This window comes from Felis catus, chromosome B2 (assembly GCF_018350175.1).
Source record: "Felis catus isolate Fca126 chromosome B2, F.catus_Fca126_mat1.0, whole genome shotgun sequence".
Classification (NCBI taxonomy): domain Eukaryota; kingdom Metazoa; phylum Chordata; class Mammalia; order Carnivora; family Felidae; genus Felis; species Felis catus.
Genome location: NC_058372.1, coordinates 7,441,939 through 7,465,267, shown reverse-complemented (window position 1 = coordinate 7,465,267; position 23,329 = coordinate 7,441,939). Strand labels below are relative to the sequence as shown.

Below are 23,329 nucleotides of genomic sequence, written 5' to 3'. Positions count from 1 at the left end.
TAACATACGGCTCATAGGAAGCTCATAAAACTATCCGACACGATGTTAAATAGTTTGTGCCTGTAAGAAACTTTGCAGACGGCGAAGTACGAAGGATGTTTTACATTGACTTACTGTGTCCTTAATTACATTATGTAAAATTCAGACTTCTCCTTGGTCATCAGGGAAACAGATGATTTTCCTGTTGTAAATCACAAATACCACAGATGACAGGATTATAATAGACAGGTCTGCACTGATAGTTTATGTACATTCTCCAAGAGGACACACAAAAATTGTGTCCACCACGGTTATTCAGAAAAATGTATTCTCAAATAAAATTTCCTTTGGGGCGCCTGGGTAGCTCAGTCGTTTAAGCATCTGACTTCGGCTCAGGTCATGATCTTGAGGTCTGTGAGTTCGAGCCCCGCGTCGGGCTCTGTGCTGACAGCCGGGAGCCTGGAGCCTGCTTCGGATTCTGTGTCCCCTTTGCTCTCTGCCCCTCCCCAGCTAGTGCTCTGTCTCTCTGTCTTTCAAAAATAAGTAAATGTAAAAAAAAAAAATTAGGAAAAAATTTCCCTGACACTAGTTGGTATGGTTGAGCAACTTAATTCCGACTGGTTACTTTGCTTGGTAAGGTAACCGGGTGCCCCAAACAGGGTTGTGTAAGTTAAGAGAGCACAGTGCCAACACTTTGTACAAATACGACGTCACAATGAAATACATGTGTATGCACACAGGTACAACTGAATATACTGTTCACCATGTTCTGATTCAGGGAAACTGGAAGATGAGTAGGAGGTATTGTGATCAACTTGGTATTTATTCCAGAAAAAGTCCCTGGAGGAGAAAACGCATTCTTGGCATGAAGTTAAAAAAAAAAAAAAAAAAAGCCTCTTTTTGGTATATAATCATTTTGTGATTTAAATTGTTAAAATTCAGTAAGTCTAGTAATAAACAAGGTAGTTTCGGGTGTCGAGTTGAGTTTTGTGAGTAAAAAGAAGTGCGTGAATGGTCTACCTGTCTGCAAAGCGAACTGCTGAATTGTGGATGTGGTTTCTGTGAACCTCCTTTACTTTTTGTCCTGGTCGTCCTTGAGCCCTATCCCTGTGTCCTTTCCCCTTAGCCTAACCTCCCATTGATCAAAGGAAAGAAGGCTTCAGGAGTTGTAACACAATTATATTTAGGATGAGAGTTCTGTTTAGTGTAACATCATTGGCTGGTTTGGTAATTTCTAGAATTCTGCCCAGACTTGAAAATACTTTCAATGCCCCTTGCTGAATGCTGCTGTTCTCTGCGTGTTTTCCTTCTGGGATTGAACTGGCCAGGATTTTGGTGTTTTAATACATTCCAGTGGGTATAAGTATATTGGCTACTAAAGGTTTCCTTAACTGACCTGGTTGTAGTAGGAATGATCCAGTACCCCTGCTCCTTAATTTTTCTCCTTTTTAAAACTGGAGATTAAGAGCTTGCTGTTAACTCCATTAACCTGGTGGGGGATTCTATCCACAATGGTTTACAAAAGCAACTTTGGGGTTAGATCTGGGGGGAGCGGCTAGGGTGGTAACAAAACTAGACCCATGTTTTTTGTTTTTTTGTTTTTTTGTTTTGTTTTCTTAACACACGGACAGTTTCATAAATGAGGTTACCAAATTGGCGTTCTATATTCTATTTGCTTAAGAGGCAACATGTAGCATCCCCCTCCCCCCGATTGTTCAAATAAAGTCTCCTTGTCTGCGGACACATGCCTTTGCCCAGTCCATTTCTCCTGCCCCCAGTACCTTGTGTATAGTGAGCATTCAGTAGTCAGTGAATGGATCTCTTTGTCATTGTGTCCCTAGTGTGTCGAATGGGAGTCTGCCCTGGAACGATAGCTGGTGGATGGTCTGTGCCGGGGAGGCCTGGGCTCGACTTCAGAAGCGATTGCCCCATCCCGACAGGGCAGGACATGTTCTCCTTGGGCTGGGAAGTCACCCCTCCATCCCGGTTAAAGACCGCACCTCCCTTTTGCTTTCTCCTTCCCAGGAGCTGTTGAGTCCAGGTATGACTGCCAAGGCAGATCCCAAAGAGCCGAGGAGCCTGAGCATGTCAGGCCTTCCTGTAGCCACACACGCTTCAAACCCCAGGGAAACGAGTGAGGATGGGGGGGAGGAGGCGCGCCAGCCAGGTGAGCAACCACATCAGTCTGAAGGCTGAAGCAACAGGAAGGGATCCTTGGCAGCTCTGTTTGTTTGGCAAGGTTGGGAGGTGACCTGAGCTCACACCACATTACCTCACGGCCAAGAACTTCTTACCACGCACTATAAATGTTAGGGTGACTCTCGGGCCGAGGACAGATGAGCACATCAAAGCCCGCTGATCTGTTTCCAGGTGTGGTTGCGGAGGATTGTCTCTCTTTCAGGAAAGGGTTAAATCCTACCTTTTTTTTTTTTTTTTTCCAGCCCTCAGGTGAGCTGCTTTTGTTCAAAGCCAACTAGGAGCTTTAACACAGAGTCTTTGGGTTTCAGTAGCCATGGGAGGCGGGGTATGTGTGTGTCTGTATCCACAAGAGGTGGACAAGGCTGTATTTCCTTTTTATAAATATTCGTCTCGTGTTTTCTTCATTTTTTCCCCTGTCGTTGGGGCATATGTTTTGAAGCTACTTTCCAGGTGAATTAAATTAGACTATTCCTTAAAAATTTTTTTAATTTATTTTTTAGTAATGAAGTCACTGGCTGGAGTCTTTTGCAAAGTTTGGTGCTATGATAGGATTTCCTAGGGTTCCGTTGTGCTTCTGAGTTAGTTTTCAGTTTTTACCCCTTGCTTTCCTTTTCATTTATGTTAAATGTTATTGCTATGTGGAGATAGCAAGATATCATTTAGAAACTCCTTCTGAAGGGCTACTCCTGAAAATCAAATGGAATATGATCCCAGGAGGGAGTTGAATCCTTGAAGCAATTCTCAGGCAGGGTTACTGGACCTCTACGCTACTCACATGTTGAATTGGATACTTCTGTGTTGTACAGGGCTTTCCTCTGTATTATGGAATTTACTAGTACTTCTGGCTTCTACCCACGAATTCTCAGGAATACCCCATTACCCCCAGGGTATAACCATAAAAGTCTAATGGACGAAATTGCCCCAGGTGGGAACCATTCCTCTAGATGTATATGTAACTAAGGGAAAACAAGGTAAAGAAAATGGTGAAGACGGAGAACATGGAGCTATTATTTTTGCTTCTTGAGAGTATTACCTGTGTAGTTTCACAGAAAGTAAATTCTTAGCGAGTGGGGTCCACCAGTAGAATTCCCACTTGCCCACCAGTTGTCTACCCGTTATTGACAGGAATGTAGTTTCGATTAATACAGCTGCACCTCACTTAGAATAGGTATTGATTTGGATGCTTTTGGTAACAACTGAAGAACTCTCAGATGTTTATACAACATGCAGAACTTTCTTTGAAGTTCCCCGATACGTTAATCGAGAGAAAGTTGAGTGGAAAGACGGTAGAACAAGATTCAAATGAGGCTCACATAAGACTTTAATAACTGCATCCATGAATGGAATGAAGAACCACACCCAGTCTGCACTGTAGTTCAGCAGTTTTATGAATGGGAGGTCACATATGTGGTTTCATGACAGGTTGCCCTGAATTCACAACACTAAAAAATGTCTAGAATACTGCATTCTTCCGACACGGGAGTGTAATTCATTTTCTCTGTTCTGACTCCTTCCACATTTCCTCCTAGCTTTGTAGTACATTGTTTGAGTTGTCAGACAAGTCAAATCATGTCTCTACTGTGATTTAACACAAAATGTCCTGTTGTCTTTATTTCAAATTTTCTTTTATTCTCTGCTCTCTCCTCACGTGAACATCCACGTTGGCCAGGCATGTTTTTGCTTTTCCTTTTTCTGTTTCCGAGTTTCCATCTCTCCTGCCTGCCCTTGTTTTCTTCCTTTTCTCTGACCATAGAAACGGTCAGGTGGCCTTGCTGGCATCATCTTACCTTTTGTGAACCCCGTTACCCCGAGATTTCCATTTATTATGCCTTGGGCACTCTCTTTCTTTAAAGCTAGATCTCTCTGAGGGATAGTTAATGATCTTTGCAGCAAATGAAGGTGAACTGTAGCCACATTATTGTTATAATACAGCCAACTGTACGGAACAGATTGGGCCGAGCTCTGAACAGCTGCGGCTGGCAGAGTGAGTCTTGACTCCTCTCAGAAGAGTTCCAGAGCTGCCAAATCATCAGACTTGAAGGGGAAAGAGGGACAAGAAAGGTTATGGGGATAGTGGTTCCTGCAGGTGCATTTTGCCTTTGTGATCTGCCTTTTTGAAATTCTCACCGGTTTGTGGATCTGGCAAAATGTGGTCTCATTGCACCCAGGGGCGGCTGTTGTTGCTGGTAGATTGGCCAGCTTTTAGTGGCTGTGATGGTATTTTATCATTTTCAGGTACTGCACGTGTGGTGAAACAGACACTTCTGTTGTTAAAACTGTGCCTCTTTTCTGTCCATGGGACCTATTTGTAGTTTTCAGGAGAGTTTTGGTTTGCAAAATGGACCGAGCCCTAATATACACTAATAAAGGTAATAAAGGCTCCTTTGGGACTTTTGGACTTGGGCTGCATCGTGCGGCCTCCTGGTGGATGTAATAAATGAGACTCAGCGTGATAGGACAGACTTCATAAGCTCGTGGCCCTCAGAAGCCCATTCAGCCTCCAGATATGTTGTGTTGTCCATACAATGGTGTGTGTGTGTGTGTGTGTGTGTGTGTCTTAACGTTTATTAGAGAGCGAGAGAGCGCGAGCAAGTGTGGGAGGGGCAGAGAGAGGGAGACACAGAATCCCAAGTGGGCTCCAGGCTCGCAGCTGGCAGCACAAAAGCCTAACACGAGGCTCAAACACACGAACTGTGAGATCATGACCTGAGCCAAAGTCTGATGCTTAACTGACTGAGGCACCCAGGTACCCCAACGTGTGTGTGTGTGTGTGTGTGTGTGTGTTAAAAGAACTAGCTGCCAACATTGATACGCATATCTATAAGTTTGGTGAATTTTTCCAAAGAAGCTGAAAGATCTGGTTTCCCCGGAGCCGTAGTCTCCTATGGTAAATATGTGGAAGCTGAGTAACCATCTCTTAGATACCTGTCCTGAGTGGGCAAGATGGAAAGTGTGCAGTTCACTGGAGTCCTCACCTCATACCCCCATAGTCCCTTCTTGCTTGGCCTGTGCAGGAGTTTCTGAGAGACCTGATAGAAGCTGTGGTTTGGGGAGGAACTAGGTTTGACTCTTAACTTCACCACCAGCTTTAACTTGGGCAAGTTACTTACTTTTCTGCTTCTTCGTTGGCTCGCGTGTCGAATGGGAACACGGGTCTTGACCTCTCACGGTTTCTGGGAAGAGTACTAAGGGTGTGAAGTGAGGCAGCCTGCCTGAGTCCCGTACAATAAGCCGTGTGCCTCCCTAGTGTGATTGCTAGCCATAGTTGTTCCAGTCATTTTCGGTGGCCGCCTATCACAAGAGCGTGCCCGGTTCTTCCGCATCCTGTTGGTCTTGTTACAAAATGGGCTACACGCTTCTACTCAGGACAGCGTGGGAACTTGTATCTGGGCTTTCCCATATCTCTGTTTTTGTCTTGCAATACAGAATCGACAGTATCTCTAACAGAATAACACCACAGGAACTGCTCTTACGGGTGGCATTGTCGGAAGAGAGGAACCTCTTTTAGTTTATGTTAGGTAGACACTTGGTTGTGGGTTTCTGTTCGTTTTGTTTTTTGTTTTTTTGTTTTTTTTTTTGCTTGGGTCATGACTTTGTAATTTGGGGTCTAAGCTCTTGGAGTTTCTGTCTCCTCATCTACCCCATCTCTATCCCGGTCACATTCTAACTCTGGTTGGTGATGACACTATGGACTGAAGATGCACAGAATTTTCATGGAGGGAAAGATACAGAAATGAGAGCACTGCATCAATTAATGTATTTTCTTAAAAGTGAGAGTCAAAGTCAGTTTGGGTTCTGTTTGACATGTGCCGAAAGCAGTCTTTTATCAGCACGCGGTGCTCGGGTTCTTTACAGACCTCAAAGGAATTTTTTGTACGTTATTATAGTCCACTTGTATCTTTTCTAATGCCTGACCTTTAACACGTGTCAGAGGGTCCCAGCAGACATTTGGCTACCACCCCAAGTGGGGGCGGGGCTTCCTGGTTATTATACTTGTGGTTCAGAAACAGTGTTTTCCGCTCATTTTTCTACTTCCTGCAAAGATAGGTTTCCTTTAGATGTGGATATTTCCCTTCGATGCATACACTTGTTTGAAAATGGTAAAGGATAACAATGCCGTAATTCTTCTACTTTGTGAAGGTGTCTGGAAAACTCTGTGTTCCAGTGTCAAGCTTCCTAGATGAAGGCAAGGTGGTCAGAAGATGTCTAGGCAGTCCTGGGACCAGGAGTAGAAAACAGATGTAAAAAGTGAAAAATGATTTGTGATCAGCTCAGTTTCTAGAGCCCCGAAATCAAACCACACGGCACATGAAACAGATTATATTTTCTTTCTGGTTAAAAATTTTTTCTTAACGTTTGTTTATTTTTGAGAGAGAGGGACAGATCGTGAGTGGGGGAGAGACAGAGAGGGAGACACAGAACCCGAAGCAGGTTCCAGAATCTGAGATGTCGGCATAGGGCCTGACACGGCGCTTGAACTCATGAACCATGAAATCATGACCTGAGCCAAAGTCAGATCCTCAACTGACTGAGCCACCCAGGCTTCCCAAAACAGATTATGTTTTCAAGTGTCGTCTTAAACCCACTCAGGGTTGAGTTAAAAGTCCTCATGAGGGTGGAAGGTCCCCTAACAGAAGAAATGAGAGGGCAAAACTTTATTTTTAGAGCCCTGCTTTAAAAAAAAAAAAAAAAACAAAAACGTATGAGTAGAAGTGTAAGTCTACCTCGGGTCCTTGAACTTGGCCCCCGACTCAGATCAGGTTCCAGGTGACCACCTGATTCTTGTTGCCACCTCCATCTGACAACCTGAGGGAGAAGGTAAAGAGTGGGAAGAGTTTGGCTGAAACTAGGAGGATGAAGAAAATGAAGAAAATGATAATTTCTGCCCTTTATAAACTTTTTTGTCCACCTCACCAAAAGGATTGTGGCTAGTTGCAAATGGAAGGAAATATTCACGCTCTTACGAATTGTCAGTGTTAGTCATACAAAAAAAATATGACAATTTTATATAGCTCATCCAAATAAAATTATTACATTTTTGCTAGCATTTCTCCAGGTACTCTGACTTGGGGGTACGGATGGTTTACAAAGCCAGATGTGATCAGTCATCCAATTGGTGATTTTCTTTTCTTTTGCATATACTTTGCTCGAATATACAAGAACTTTCTGCTTGGATCCTTTCCTGTAAGCATGTTTTTCCCCTAAAATTATAGTCACTGCTTTAAATCTCATAGTAGAAAGCCTGAAACGAGTGCCCAGCAGGAGGTGATGGGAGGTGGTCCAGTGTTGTCAGATCACACATCCGGGGACCTGCGTGGCAGACCGGCCTTGACTGGGGGGCGGGTACCGAGATCCAGAATTGGGTTTCTACCTTCACAGACTTAACACGTTAATGTCAGAGATGAATGTGAAAAGATGCAAAGCTACCTACATGGACATGACATGGCACAACCCGTTCTTCGGGTTGATTGAGCCTGTTTCAGAATTGTGAGGTTTGCTCAGGTAGGCACCCCCCCCCCCTCCTCGATTTGGGTGGGTCAGAATGATTCAAGGAATCCTCTTACAGTTTGGGCCAGACCAGTTGCCTTAGTCAAGGAAAATGAAAAGTCTCTAAGACGTCACAGATGTAGTACAATCAGGGGTCCCCTGATGGTAGTGGTAGGGGTGTCGGTGGTGAGTGTGCGTCTGTGCGCGTGTGAGTGTGATTCACGGTGGGAGGTTTGTGCAGGGGGAGACAGATGCTGCCTTGGCTTCTTTCCTGATTTCAAAGCACGCTTTTTGTAGTTTCATAAGGTTGGGTGCCTTTCTGGTTTGTCCGTGAGGGCACCGAGAGCCTCTGGGCACATGCGCCCACCTCTTTAACTTGTTATTCCTTGTGTGATATCAAGTGGAAGTGCAAGGCACCACAAGCTGCTCTGAGCAGAGCCCACTTCCCTTCACCCCCCAGAGAACATGGTGCAGTTACACCGACATCAATCAAGGAAAACCCACAGGCTGAAGTCACACCGTTGAAGCAGGTGCGTGAGTGAGCTTTCGCCAACAGGCGCGCGTGATTGAGGTGTACCTTGGTGTCTTGCCCACAGATGTCAGTTACGATGACTGGGTGGGGCCATGCCCACTCCTCACAGAACTGAGATCAGCCTGTGCTATTTGTGGAACAGAACGAGTGGCTCATTGCGGCTAATTGACTGAAAGCAAGGGGAAGAATGCAAGGGCTGGTGTGTGTGTGTGTGTGTGTGTGTGTGTGTGTGTGTGTGTGTGTGTGTGTGTATACACATGCATCAATATATATCAAACGTAGAGGGACGTAGACATACACATAGATGCATAGTCACACATATCTGCAGACATACATACATGCCCGTTTAAGGTGAAACTCCAGTGGGTCATGAACGAAAGAGTATGATCGACTTAAGTCTCTGATGGTAAGGTGAAGGTGCTGGTAAAAAACAAACGTAAAACACAGACCTCATTCTCATTGGACCCTTTGGATATATATTGAGCTTTGGGAAATTTCTCCAAGCGTTTTGAATGATCTCCAAAAAAGAAATGGAAACATTTCACAGTAGGACTTTGATCTATAAGGCACCTCTGAAATAGTTAACTAGCTCCTCTAAATCTACTTGTGCAAGTTACTGGTTATGAGTATCCGTGTCAAGCTGAGGTTTCAAAATATTATGTGTATTTTTAAAATTTAAATAGGAGCGCAATCTCCCTTTAAGCAGTATAAACTAGAAGACCCACTCTTTATCAAATATGGCTAAGGTTGGGAATAATTAGAAGTCCACTTTTACTATAGGTATGGGGGGGAATACATCCTATGGAGGAGGGAATTTTATACACTATTGAGAGACTATTGTGCGATATATAAAATCGAAAGCCACGAAATGTGCTTAATCATAGTCCTGGCAATATAGTTTCTAGGTGAATTTATCTTAAGACTATTACTGAACGTATGTAAAAAGGTTTACTCTAAGAATTCCTTAATACGGTCTTATTTTTTTTTTAATGTAATTATGTATTTATTTTGAGAGAGCGAGCAGAGGAGGGGCAGAGAGAGGGAGGGAGGAAGAGAGAAACCCAAGCAGGTTCCTGATGCAGGTCCCTGATGCAGGTCTTGTACTCATGAACCATGAGATCGTGACCTGAACTGAAGAGTTGGACACTTAGCCAACTGAGCCACCCAGGCGCCCTGGTCACCATCTTATTTTTGATGTCAATTTTGTAATTGTCTGAATAGTGTTAAGGTGGTCATAAGAATTATAGTAGAAATGCACAATAAAATACTGAATGGATCATTAAAACAATATCGTAGGGTTTTCTATGGTCTTCTTAAGAAATACCTTGTGGCGTGCATACCTGAATGTGTAGGTTTGGAAATAGTTTGGGAGATTACATATAAACCTTAAAGTTACTGTCTCCAGGTGACTCAAAGATACGAAAATACTTTTGCCTATCCGTTCTTAATAACATTGTAGTATTTATATGTATTACCTGCATATTGAATACAGCAAAGGGTTATCTTGGAAATCTCATTTTAAGAGTCACGTGTATCCAGAGAAACTTGCGAAGACCGGGAAGAAAAAGAGCTTTTTGTTTTCTCCCCCTAGATAGCTGTTGAGCAGAGGATGTCCAGGACTGTTGGTTGATGGATTCAGCCATATATGTGTACCCGGCATCAGACAAGGCTCTGTCATAGTGCTGTGTGCTTCCCGCATGGCAAGTGGCTGAATCAGTTCTACTTCATACACCGATCCATGTGGCTTCACCACCAGAGGTAATGATACTAATATGAAAATTCTAACGGGGACGTGAAGACACCAAGGTTCAGTAGTGACCTTTTGCTTCACATTCTTACGTATGTGTTCTGTCTGCTCTCTGCTGGCTCACATGGTTATGCTTCTCCTGCCACATGGGAAGTTGGTCAAGCAAGCAGGAAAACCCGACCCCATTCATGAAAACTTGAAAGGCCTCTAAAAAGCATATCGGCAAGTGCTTTGAAACCCCTGACCTCTCCTTATCTCATAGAGTTTGGCCTTTGAGACCAAGTTTAATGTTCAGCAGGTGGTAGGGCAGGAATTGAAGCAGGAGAGAGGAGTGTGGTGAATTCGGTGTCCATCCATCTGGAATGTGGACGCTGCGGAGGATGTGAAGACAATATCTGAGGGAGGGTCAGGCTTCAGCAGATGTGCAGATACTCCTCTACAGGCTTAAGTGCTTATAAGTCCCCAAGAATCTACCCGAAGGGCAGTCCTCTGACGGCCGCTCTGTTTTGCCACTGTGATCCTGGAAATGTAGCCACCCCTATGGCCTCTCAACACGTTGGCCTCTCCTACTGGTATGAGACTAGAAAGCTAAAAATTCCAGCCAGAACCACCCAGGGTTCCCAAATGAGAAGATTCTTCATGAGTGCAGCTATAAAAATAGCAAAGATTCTTGAGAAGAAGGATCCGTTTTGGATGAGGACCAATTTGCCAAGTTGCTGTGTGTGTGTGTGTGTGTGTCTGTCTGTCTGTCTATCTGGGGGAATGATGATGGCTTCTTGAATCTCGTTTGTTTCTTTCCCACTGGTGAAGGGAACAAGTGAAACTTTGGATTTGGTTCTATTTCCATTGTGCAGTAAATCAGGAGAGTCCGCTCCATCTGTTACCCCCGGCTATTTTTCTGTGATATTGTGGGAAAATTCATTGTTTTCCCATCCTCCTCTCTTTATCCTTCTCTCCTGTTAAAACAGAGATGGTGCCATTAATTAATTGCTTCAGGATATTTTATAAAGAAGGGTCTGGGTGGGGAGAGTTTTAGCTATTCCTGAAATCAGCATAGTGATAAAATCAATAATTTGAGGAATTACTTGCCTTACAGAAATCAACAACAACAAAGCAAAACTTGTAAATAGAACAAGTTGAGAAAAACATGTCTTTAGGCAGCCTAATCTAATCACACACAGAAGGCAGCCTGTTTTCTTACTTGTTGGAAAACTTCCACTTTATGCTCTCACAGGGAACAATATATTAAGTCCAGTATTTAGAAATATTTCTTGAATCCTACTGTCTGATTTTGGCAAATCCCAAGGAAAAAAAAAAAAAACAAAACAAGAATATGTCTTGGACTGCATGCGCCTTCCTGGGAAGAGACTGGAGTTTTCCCAGAGAGGCTGGCTTCACACTGTGGGAAACGTTGGCTTGGGAGATAACACTGTTAGCGTTTGTATTTCAGAGGGCGTCTCATTTTCTTCAGGTTTTTGGCTCAGCCACAGCTGGTCTTGTATCTCCGGATCTGATGGAAACCAAAGTGTGTACCCATCTTCCCTTCTGCTGATACCCTCATTTCCTCTTGAAGGGTCCCCTGGCTTGTAACCCCTCCTCCCGTTATGGGGGCAGGCTGAGCTCCCTAGCCCTGCAGTAGCCCAACCCGGAGGAGGGATGTGGTGTGCAAGTGAGAGTGGGAGGTGGGGCCTTAGGGGGTGACACATCCAGTGGCTGCTGCTTTCTTTCTCTGATGGAATCATGAAGCATCAACATTTTGGCAAAACCTGAAGCTAATTCTTGTTAAATGTGATCATCACATGGCATTGACTGAGTAATTGAAATTCGTGGGGAACACAGAGATCTTGAGAATGTGACGTTACGGCTTCTTTACTTAAAAGTATGTGCTAACATACGTGTACGTTATCATGAGGGACGTAAGTGAACTAAATTTCCTTGAAGTTTCTTAGCATGTGCCTGGCATAAAATCATTTTAATAGATCTTCTGCAAGGGTGTGTCTGCAGTCCTATTGCACTGGTTGCTTCAATGTGAAATAGACCTATCTGACAAAGACTTTTTCTATTTAGCTTATAACTTGGGGAAGTGATTTACCCTCTAAATTTTCATCTCTAATTTTTTTAGACTTGTTTATTTTGTGTGTGAGAGAGAGAGACAGAGAATCCCAAGCAGTCTCCACCCCATCACCGAAGAGCCCCGTGTGGGACTTGAACTCATAAAACGTGAGATCCTGACCTGAGCCAAAATCAAGAGTAGGTTACTTAACCAACTGAGCCACCCAGGCACTCCCAAATCTTCAATTCTAAAAGGGAGGTGAAGGGGAGCCTGAGTGGCTCAGTCTGTTGAGTGTCCAACTTCGGCTCAGGTCATGATCTCACGTCTCATGAGTTTGAGCCCCGCATCGCGCTCTGTGCTGACAGCTCAGAGCCTGGAGCCTGTTTTGCATCTGTGTCTCCCTCTCTCTCTCTATGGCCTTCCCCTGCCTATGCTCTGTTTCTCCGTCAAAACTAAATAAACATGTAAAAACAATTAAATAAAGGTAGATGAAGAGCATTAACCTCAGAAGTTTTTTAAAATGGTTTTTTTTTTCTTTTACAGTTTGTTTTTTTTAGACAGCGTGAGCTGGGGAGGGGCAGAGAGAGAGGGAGAAAGAGAATCCCAAGCAGGCTCCTGCTGTCAGCACAGAGCCCGACGCAGGGCTCCATCTAATGAACTGTGAGATCATGACCTGAGCCAAGATCCAGAGTCGGACATTCAACCGATTGAGCCACCCAGGTGCTCACAGACAAAACGAATTTTAGAATAGTTTTAGATTAACTGAGACATCGCAAAGACAGGAAGAATGTATTCATATACTCTTGTTCCAGGTTCCCTTATTGTTACTTTACCTTTGTTCGTGGTAGGTTTGTCAAAACTAAGGAACCAGTATTGGTATTTCATAATTAACTGAACTCTAGGGTTTATTTTGAATTGCATTGAATTCTGATGCCCTTTTTCTGCTCAGGACCCCCTCCTGGACACCTTCCATGTAGTCCTGTCTCCCCAGACTCCTGTGATCTGTGACGGTTTCTCCGACTTTTTTAGATGACTTGACAGTTCTGAGGCACACGAGGTAGCATTTTGTACACTGTACTTCCTTTGTGCTTCGTCTCATGATCGGACTGGGCTGTAAGTTTTAGAAGGTAGGTTGCCGAGGCGGACAACCATCTTCAACGCTTCCAGTCAAGGGTGTAGACCTTGCACATGGCTTATCATGGTTGACCTTGAGCCTGATGATAATGTGTGAGGTCATGTGGTGGTAGGTTTCTCCAGTGCACGGTGACTCTCTTCTCACCCTTTCCAAACTTTGTCTTTGGAAGGAAGTCACAAGGCACGGCTCCTGGGATCGTTTTAAGGTGTAAATGGAATGATAAAGCCCCAAGCCCAGCACCTGGTGCTTACAAAGCACTCTGGAAAGTCCGCTGTTGCTGTAGAAGCTTCTTGCTTGTAGTTACACGGTTCTCAGGCACTTACTGATGTGGATCAAAAAAAGAAAAAAAAAACGAAAATAAAAAATAAGAGTGCTCACAAGTCTGTCAAGTGAGAGGACTCTATTCAAAGGCCCTTTAGGAAGGAAGCATGTGCATTCACTCCAGATTTCCCCCTGAAGGACTGTTGATCTTGGAATTACCGGTACCTTGTCCTATTTCAAGGGATGGTGTCAGTCATCTGGGATGAACATAAAGGTGGGGCTGAGGGGGGGGGCGGGGCTGGCTAGTCTTGGGAGTCTTTGGTGGGTGGAAAAAGAAAGTAATTTAGGAGCTGGGCCTACATTACAGGAAGATTGTGTGTGTGTGTGTGTGTGTGTGTGTGTGTGTGTGTAGATTTGATGGCTTTCATGTAGAATTCAGAGTTCTTCTTAGAATAAACTGTCCTCAGCACTTCTCTATAAAATAAAGACCTCGGTCTGCGACCTGCAATGCTTCAAAGCCCATGCGGTTGTTGCTAGAGTACTTTGCTGAGCCTGGATAATAGAGTTCGGAGTCCCGTGTAACCATGTCTGTTGGAATAAATAGGAACAGCTGGTCTCTTGTACAGATACCGTTTGGCATGAATTTTTTATTTAAGTCTCTCCATGTATCTAGTAAACAGTAAGCAGTATTCTAACGTTACTAAAAGCATTCAAGTCTCCTTCCAATAAATTTCCTTCCCTCCTCCCCATTTCAAAGTTCAGGGTGTAGGGCAGGGTTAATGTACCAGAGAAGGAATGCTAGGAAAGTATTTCAGAGCTAGAGAAAATAAGGTTCCTCTTCTTATGTATTCCTTCCCATTTGACCTTCAGCTTCTCTCTTAGATAATACAGTTTTTGGACTGTTTCTTGGGAAAGCCAGATTTATGCAGACATTCTTTTGCTGTTCTGTAGGTCTTAAGAGAGGAGAGACTGACTCGCATTAAAATGGCATACTCTTTCCCTAGTGCTTAACAGGGAGAAGGTTTGATTGTGCGTTAAAGGTAGTTGAGTGATGACATATTCTCTCGGTCTTCTTTAAATGACTAGCAAGGACATTGTTTCCATAAATTCTTGTGAATTTGTCTTAACAAGCTTACTGGAAACTGAACACCCCTTTCCTGCCTCATAAGGAACCTAGCAAGTACTTGAGGAACACATTTCCTGTTATCTCTTGTTATCAACAGCCAAAATAATTGTTTTACTTAACTTGCCATGTTACCTTTGGGCTTCAAAGGAGTAAGGACTATTGTAATACCTTGTCCAGTCTTCCTCTTTTGTCAAACAGACTCGGAGCTCCCTGTCCTGGGGCTGGAAATAGAATAAAATGGGATCGATGTACCTTAAGAACCCAGTGATCGCCTTTATAGGCCCTAAGAGATGTTTTCTTCTTTTAAGGCATTGTCAGACTCTTGTGGTCATTGAGGATGCACAGTAACGTATCGGTTGCCCTCCTTGGGACTCTTAGTATAGATGTGCTTTCTTGTCCCCTTTCCGGTTAGGTGTGACCATGTGACTGGCTTTGGCCCTTGAAATGTGAACACAGGTCTCACACGCTGCTTCTCCAATGAAGCTTTAAGAGTCACCATGGGATTTAGTCCATCCCCTTGCACCTATCACAGCGGAAACACACGTTGTTGACATAGAGCCTTCACAGTCTGGTCTCTGTGTCACTGGTCTTACGACAAGTCGCAAGGATTTGGGAATAGTATCTTGCTGCAACATTATCGCCCTGTCCTGACTAATGCCCGCAGCATCACGGTCTCTTGAGAGGTAAGACGCGAGGGCTGGATATTTGGGCTGTGGAGGCGATATTCACACTGGTGATGGCGTTAGCTGTAGGAAGTCTGTATGCCTGCTGGTAACTGCTGCATAACTGTTGGGTGCCATTCTGTAGAGCGTGACCCACATTTCCTTAGAGTTGTTAGATTTCTTCAGGGAGATTACATCCCTTCTGACTTTGGTGCGTACACTTTTTAACACATATCTTTACATAATGGAGGATAATTGTCATGAAGGAAAATTCACACACAGACACATAGACATACACATCCCTTAACTTAATCTCCCAAGAGTCACACGAAAGATTTTAATGCCAGACTGTTGGTTGAGCGCCAGGAAGAATGTCTTGGGTGGACGTAATGCTTAATTTATATTTAGGGAATTTCCACTGTTAAATCTCAGAGCTTGTAAAATTTGAAAAAGAGGAGGAGGAAGCGGAGAAGGGGAAGAAAAGGGCCCAGGGATGTGCTTGACGATATTCCTTTTAATTGAAAGCCACCTGAAAGCCTCCGTCGAATAATAAAGTAATTCCCACGTGGCTTCCGTTCCTCCAATGTTGGAACCTCAGAAATGTAATCTACTTCCAGCTTCTGCTTGTGTCTTTGTCAGGCTGAGAATGCGTCCCGTCAGCTAGCTGGTCAGAAATGGAAGCAAAGCCCACTTCTCCTGGGGATCATTTCCACATTGCACTGTCTACCCGGGCAAGCTGGCTCCTCCTTCGATGGGGAGGAGCTATTCCTGCCGGGCATTCTTGGCTCTTGGAAAGATGGGGACAGCCACCTGGACCTCTCTGAAGCAGGCACTTGGCTCAACTTGATTTTGTTCTTCCTTCCGTTACAGTTCTGCTTACAATAAACTTTTCCCTCAAAGGAAAAAGCCCATCGTTCATTTGGGTTTTATTGTTTTCCCTGAAAGGCTTTGTAGCTCTCAGAGCTGTTACAAGGGCAAATACTCAGTAAATCCAGAATTGCTTTCCATTCCTTGTACTTTCATTGCTAAAAGTTGCCTTGTTTCCTTATCCTGTGCAAGTTGACTTTCCCCCGTGTGTGAATGTGAGTTTGTGATAGACTCCGGGTGTTTGTGCAAAAGCATTTTGAAGAAGTTGGACACTACAGTGCTCGCTGTAATCCTGCTGAAAGATGTTGGAGGGGCCATCCTCTTGCTTACCCCTCCTGCCTCTGAATGTTTTTTCGGTATCCATGCAATAGCAACTTGAGTTTAAATGTTACTGAAAAAAAAAAATCATCAGCATTCAGTTCACAGTCGTGAGAATTCAAGTCTTACGCGAGAATTCACATGGGGAAAGCCAAAGTGTTTACAATCCTAAAAGTACTATCAATAGACAGTGTAACATGATAACCTCTGAAAAATATGAGGAACCAATTATATAATTGTAATAAAAAAAAGGTGCCAAGAAGAGGCTATGCTCCGGACATCTGCAAGTTGGCCCACAGCTTCCTTAAAGTCTCTTAGCAAAGTAACTCTAGTTTACATAGCCAATTTTACACCTTTTATTTTGTCTTTTAGGAGATCCCTGTCTTTCCATTTCTTCATGTAAATTTGGCACAGTGACTTGTTCACATGTAAATATTTGACTTTTAAAAGTGAGGTTTTTTTTTTAATTTTTTTTTTCAACGTTTTTATTTATTTTTGGGACAGAGAGAGACAGAGCATGAACGGGGGAGGGGCAGAGAGAGAGGGAGACACAGAATCGGAAACAGGCTCCAGGCTCCGAGCCATCAGCCCAGAGCCTGACGCGGGGCTCGAACTCACGGACCGCGAGATCGTGACCTGGCTGAAGTCGGACGCTTAACCGACTGCGCCACCCAGGCGCCCCAAAAGTGAGGTTTTTAATTGCTATTGTCTTACATAGGATTGAACTAAATGTGTTTTTACTAAAGGAGTTAATTTTATCTCTAAAAACAAAAAACAACAGCAAAAAATGTTACTGAAAACAAAAATCTTTCTCTTTTGGGAGAAACTTAGAGGAAGGTATATTTCAGATTGGACCTGCGTGGCTCAGCTGGCTTAGCATCTGACTTCGGCTCAGGTCATGATCTCACGGTTCGTGGCTTCGAGCCTTGCGTCAGGCTCTGGGCTGACAGCTTGGAGCCTGGAGCCTGCTTGGGATCTCTCTCCTCCCCTCCCCCTCCCTTCCTCCCCCCTCCCCCTTCCTTTCCTCCCCCTCCCTTCCTCTGCCCCTCCCCCCACCCCACCCTACTTCACCCTACTCCTTACTCATGTTCTCTCTCAAAAATAAACATTAAAAAACATTTGGATCTGAAGTTCATCTTATTTTTCAAATGTGTGGAATTAAATTAGCAAAGCCCTGGAAATCTAAGTGCTAAGCTAAGCACTGGGACCCATTGACTCTGGGTTGCGCATAACCCTTCTGATCTGAATTCGTGCACGCCTGCGTTAATGCCATTAAGATGCCATGAGATAATTTTCTTGTGGCTCCAAAAGAAGCTGTCTAGGAAGTCAGAAGAATGTTGATCCTACTTCGTTGTGATCATGTCACTATTTAATTTCCAAACCTATTTGTCCATAAAAAAAAAAAAAAAATGAGATACAAGGGGCTAATCTTTCCACTCTTCCTGGAGTTACAAAATGATGACTTCTCACAAAGACAATCAAAATAAAATGTATAACGTGGCCTGAATTGTTAGAAGGAAAGCTCTACAAAAGTAGAGGAAGACTATTTAAAGAACAAGAGAGTGTGGAAAGAAATGGGCTTACCAGCTCCTTCAATTACTAAGCAGGACTAACGATTAAGCCAGTATTTTGAGACGTAACTTTGGGCAGGTCCTTGCCTCAGTTAGTTTCCCCTTACTCTGAAGTAAGAAAGTACACGTTGGGATACCGGGGTGGCTCAGTGAGTTGAGCACCTGCCTTTGGCTCAGGTCATGATCTCACGGTTCATGAATTCAAGACCCGCATTGGGCTCTGGGCTGGCAGTGTGGAACGTGCTTGGGTTTCTCTCCCTCTCAACATAAATAAGCTTTTTAAAGAAAAGTACAGAGGCACATCTAAGATGACCTCATGCCAAACTGGGCCTCCATGATGCTCAGAAATCATTTGTGGGATATACTTCTGACATGAAAATGCTCTTGTCTGGCCTGTAAATTAAATGTCATAGTTTGTCTCCTGTACCATGTGTCCTGAAGTGATATTTGATGTGTTTCTAAGAAGTGCCTCCTATAAACTAACGTGCCGCATGTGACTTTTTTCCTCTTAATTTTAATTAATTACGAACATAGTGACTTTGAATGAAATGTAAAAACAAAGAAAATCAAAGACGACATGTAAATGTCTCCATGTCCTATAAATTTCAATACAATTTTTTTTTAATGCCTGCGTCACTTAAATTACTTGTGGATTCCTTAGGTGACTTTAGTATATTTAAAAATCTACTTAATGAGCTAACGATACGGGGACTTCATCCTTTTCTCTGCCTCTCTGTACCCTTCTACTTTTAGTCATGTTCAAAGTGTGCACACATAGCTTAAAGTTGCTAACAGTTTTGTCCCTTAACTATTAGCAAGTCTCCCTTGTCATGTATTCAGGTTGATAATAAACATAAAAAGCCAATAACCAGTGTTTGTGCTGTGTCTATGTAGGTAAGGTTCACATAGGGCCAATTAAGATGCTTTGACTACATTCTTTTCCAATTTCGTGACCCCCGTGCCTCTCTATGAAAGGACTCAAATACAGAGGGTCAAAGGAGGACTTCTCACTTTTATCAGTTTATTGAAATCATACAACATTGAGTTGACTTCCAACTTGGCCTATAAAGTTATACAATTTACTAATCCTGAACTGTTTGATCTTTGTTTTTTCTTGCTGGAAGAAGAAATACAAACGTTTAAAAGAAGCTGAATTTTTTTCTGGGTTCAATGTTTTCTCTCATGAAGCTTTTGGGATGTCTGTTAATCTTGGTATTATCAAATTTCCTACTGAGGTTTGGGTCTTCTTAATTTCTGAGTGATACTTGGAATAATCTGGAAACTATATCTCCTCTTGGTCCTGAGGCATTTCTTTTATGTTATTCTTAGCCTTTCTGTCTTCTTTCTTAATGGAGCTCCTGTCAGTCAGATGTTGGATCCCTGGATTTGACCTTCTGCATGTCTTCTCTTCACAGTTTTCATTGATCTTTATCCTTATGTTGTGGGAGATTCTGACTTTTGGAGCCTTTTCCTTAGTATTTTCTTAGCAGTCAAATTATTAATTTCTAAGGGTTTATTCTCTTATTTTTTGGGCAAGTATTTCGAAATGCATGAAAACAAGAGTAGAAAGCACTAGCGTTGTGCCAGGAATCCATCTGTTACAAAGATCCACATTCTGAAGTCAGAATTCCCTGTGAGTATTGGTAGAGACCGCTAGAAGTACCCTCCGGTTTCATAATCTAACTGCTTAGGAAAAGAATGCCAGTTGCTGATTGGCCTTCTGATTTGACTTTGACCTTCCTGATAAAGAATACCGAACAGCAGCAACATACACAGAGGTGAAAATACACAGGCTCCACTCTCTGGGAGTCGATTGTCCCATTGAAAGAAAAGACCAATGCAGAAACCTTTTAAGAATTGTCAGATTATGCATGGGGCGCCTGGGTGGTGCAGTCGGTTAAGCGTCCGACTTCAGCCAGGTCACGATCTCGGGGTCCGTGAGTTCGAGCCCCGCGTCAGGCTCTGGGCTGATGGCTTGGAGCCTGGAGCCTGTTTCCGATTCTGTGTCTCCCTCTCTCTCTGCCCCTCCCCCGTTCATGCTCTGTCTCTCTCTGTCCCAAAAATAAATAAACGTTCAAAAAAAAAGAATTGTCAGATTATGCAGTATGGAGTTTTAAGCCATAGAAGTTATTTATATTTTTGTTTTATTGGGGTGGGTTGGGGGGTTGGGGGTTGTTTTTTTCTTGTTTTTTGATTAAGATGAACCCTTTTGTACACATAGCTTTTTTCCGTGTTTTGATTTTTTTTATTTATTGAGAGGTGGAAAGCTAAGCTGTTGGATGAAAAATACTGCTTTTGATGCATATGTCCATGTTCCTTTGATAAAGTTTCCATCATGTATAAGATCAAATTTATGGAGATTGAACTAGCAATGGGTGTTGTGAATTTTAAAAAAAACGAATTATGTGTGAAAAGTGATATTTTGTTTTAGCTTTAATTATTTACTATTATGTTACCTTTAAAAAAATTTTAAGTGAACTCCATGCCGCACATGGGGCTTGAACATACAACTCGGATCAAGAGTCATGTGCTTTCCTGACTGAGCCAGCCAGATGCCCCCTCTTCTGCCTTTTATCACTGATTGACATTTATGTATTTTTTTTTAAATTTTTTTTCCAAAGTTTATTTATTTTTGGGACAGAGAGAGACAGAGCATGAACAGGGGAGGGGCAAAGAGAGAGAGGGAGACACAGAATCGGAAACAGGCTCCAGGCTCTGAGCCATCAGCCCAGAGCCCGACGCGGGGCTCGAACTCTCGGACCGCGAGATCGTGACCTGGCTGAAGTCGGATGCTCAACCGACTGCGCCACCCAGGCGCCCCAACATTTATGTATTAATCACAGTATATGTATGTGCAAAACATATTTTCCTGTTCCTTCTTCTCCCCCTCCCCCTCCCCATCTCATCTTCTCTCTCACCCTCTTTTACTTCTTTGACCTTACTTTCTTGTAGTAGTGACCCAAGAATGCACCCAATCCAGTGATGCCATGAGGACAATGGATTATTTCCTGAAGATGACCTTGGAATGTATGTAGCATGCACTATTGATTAGAGACCAGGTGGTCTTGACGTGGGATGGGAGAGCCACGTATGAGCGCTTGGATTCTTAACATGGAATCAACGTGGGGCTTCATTGCATCAGCTTGTCATGGTGCTGCTTCTGCTTTGAAAGCTCCCTACAAGAATATACGAAGGTTGACAACTTCATTCAAAGAGGATAATAATTGTCCCTCCTTACTGTATGTTTCCACCGCTACATTTTTTTTTTATTTCAAGTTTTGAAATTGGCAGTCGTTATATTTTGGCTCTTGCGCCAGTTAGAATTAGGCATAACGTGTGTCGTTTCCCATCGATGAAAAGTCTTTCTTGGGTGAACTAATTCTGAAAATATAAATGCATGTTGCTTGATATTTAGGGCCCAGCTGTTTGAATAAGGTTTTTTTAGAATGAGAAGCTAGGCTGTAGCTACTGTCTTTGAGCAATTGGTTGAGCAACTGCAGCTGTTTATTGTTAAGTGTTCGTTGCATATTGTGTTCCTTTATTATTCCTAAGTTTCACATTTAAGAGATAAAAATAGCCTTCTGTATTTAACCCGATAGAATTACCTTCCGCTTGGAGGTAATTAACATTTAAACCCTCTGCTGGTGGTCAAAGCCCAAGGTGAAAGGTATAGTCTTGGATATAATTTTGTTGGTTCTTAAAGCACCATCTGGCAGAAGGTATGTGGTATAGACGGTAAGAATTACACAGATTTAATTCAGTTTTTCTTTCTAAATGAAGAAAGTAGCCTTATTCAGGCACAATGTAAATGGGGAAGAATCTACACATCCTTGGCTTTCTTGGAATAAAGCAGTCAATAAAATACAGGCCCCCCAAACTCTGTGGAAACAGGTTCCTATACCGCATGTCAATTAGTGTCACAGTATTTGTAGGATGATGTTGATAAATTGCATGATTGCTTTCTTCCTGATTGATAGTAATAAATGACAATGATTTATCACCGTGCTTTTCACATGGGCTCAAATGATGAGCAACTAGACTCTTCCACAGAAAAATAGACCTCTCTGTTTCCCCAGAAGCCTATGTCTAGATGTTAGCAATGGGAAAGGAAGAAGTGGAAGGAAAATTGTTTAAGGATCATTCTAGAAGTATTTCTTATGGTCAGAACTGAATGAAGAGCTCATTTTCATGCCTGACCCTCTCTCTGCTCTGTCAGTAGCACTAGTATCTTTATCGGGTTATTGCTTCTGAGGTCTGCATTTTCATTACCTTGGTTGCCATTTAATTAAAAAAAAAAAGAGACAAACGTCTAAGGCCAAGAGCAGGGGTGCACCTGAGAATGGATGTCTCTTTATTAGTTTATGAAGTTGTTATATCGCTTGTGATCAGAGTTATTTTTCCAAGCCAGATTCCCAATTCTTGCTTTGCTAACTTTGTCTCGCGTTAACAAAAATTGTTTTGAAATTATTAAATTGATGAAAACTCTCGAGGTCCCATTTCCGGAAGTTGGTCACTTTCAAATCCTGTTCTAAATTGTCTTCAGTACAAAGATGCCTCTGGTGCCAAGGAAGACAGAGATGAGGGGAGGTGTGCAGGTCCCAGCTCCCGAGGCTTTTTGGACAAAGAGGCTTCAGCCAGGTTTTGAAAATTATACGTCAGAGTTCTATAAAATTCTGTTAGATACCGGCTGAACAAAGTCTGAAAACCGTTGGTTCAGGCCATCCTAAGTTCTAAAACGTCCTCCGCTTCCAGTCTCTCTGCATGAGCTTGTCTGGTACAGCATGTTCCCGAAAAGCATCTTGACGCTCACTGTAGCTGGAGGGAACCATGTTCTTGAGAGCATCGTGCTTTCCCTAACACTATACGTGTGTCTGCTTTTGGGTAGTTGGATTGGGACGTCTGTTGGATGACTGTATAAGGGTAAATAGGAAGACAGGAAGGAAAGCAGCCAGGTATTTCCATTGGTCTATTGCTTTATGTCCATGCATGTAATTTTAAAATTATCTGATTGCAGTTTTTCTTCTCACTTGCGGCGGGAATCACATCTTGCCCACACTTCACTCTCTTATGTGCACTTAGAATAACAATGAACTCTCTAGTCACTCTTCCGCGTTGTTTGCGCCAGGCACCCTCCTTAGCCGCTAAGGACACAGCGGCAAGAACATAGAAGAATAACTGACCTCATGGAGCTTCTTTCTACTTAGCAAAATCCTGGTAAATATGCAGGTATATTATATAGTGTGTCAGTTAATCATAAGTGCTATGCAGAAATTGAAAACAGAGAAGGGAAGGAGTTAACTATTTTATGTCCAGTGGGCAGAGACCTATGCAGAAGACTTGAAGAAAGTGAGGTGGGGGTGGGGGGTGGAACTCGGTAGACCTGTAGGGTAAG

The 23,329-nt window shown here is 43.1% G+C and overlaps 1 protein-coding gene across 2 annotated transcripts in view; it reads left to right on the top strand.

The window, feature by feature from the left end:
* LOC123385663 overlaps nucleotides 1-23,329 on the top strand; it is a 509,548-nt gene that overhangs the window by 220,522 nt on the left and 265,697 nt on the right. For both annotated transcript variants that reach the window (XM_045058524.1, XM_045058525.1), the window contains one exon: nucleotides 9,789-9,955. The gene's annotated coding sequence lies outside the window, so the exon portion shown is untranslated. The remainder of the gene's footprint in view (nucleotides 1-9,788; nucleotides 9,956-23,329) is intronic.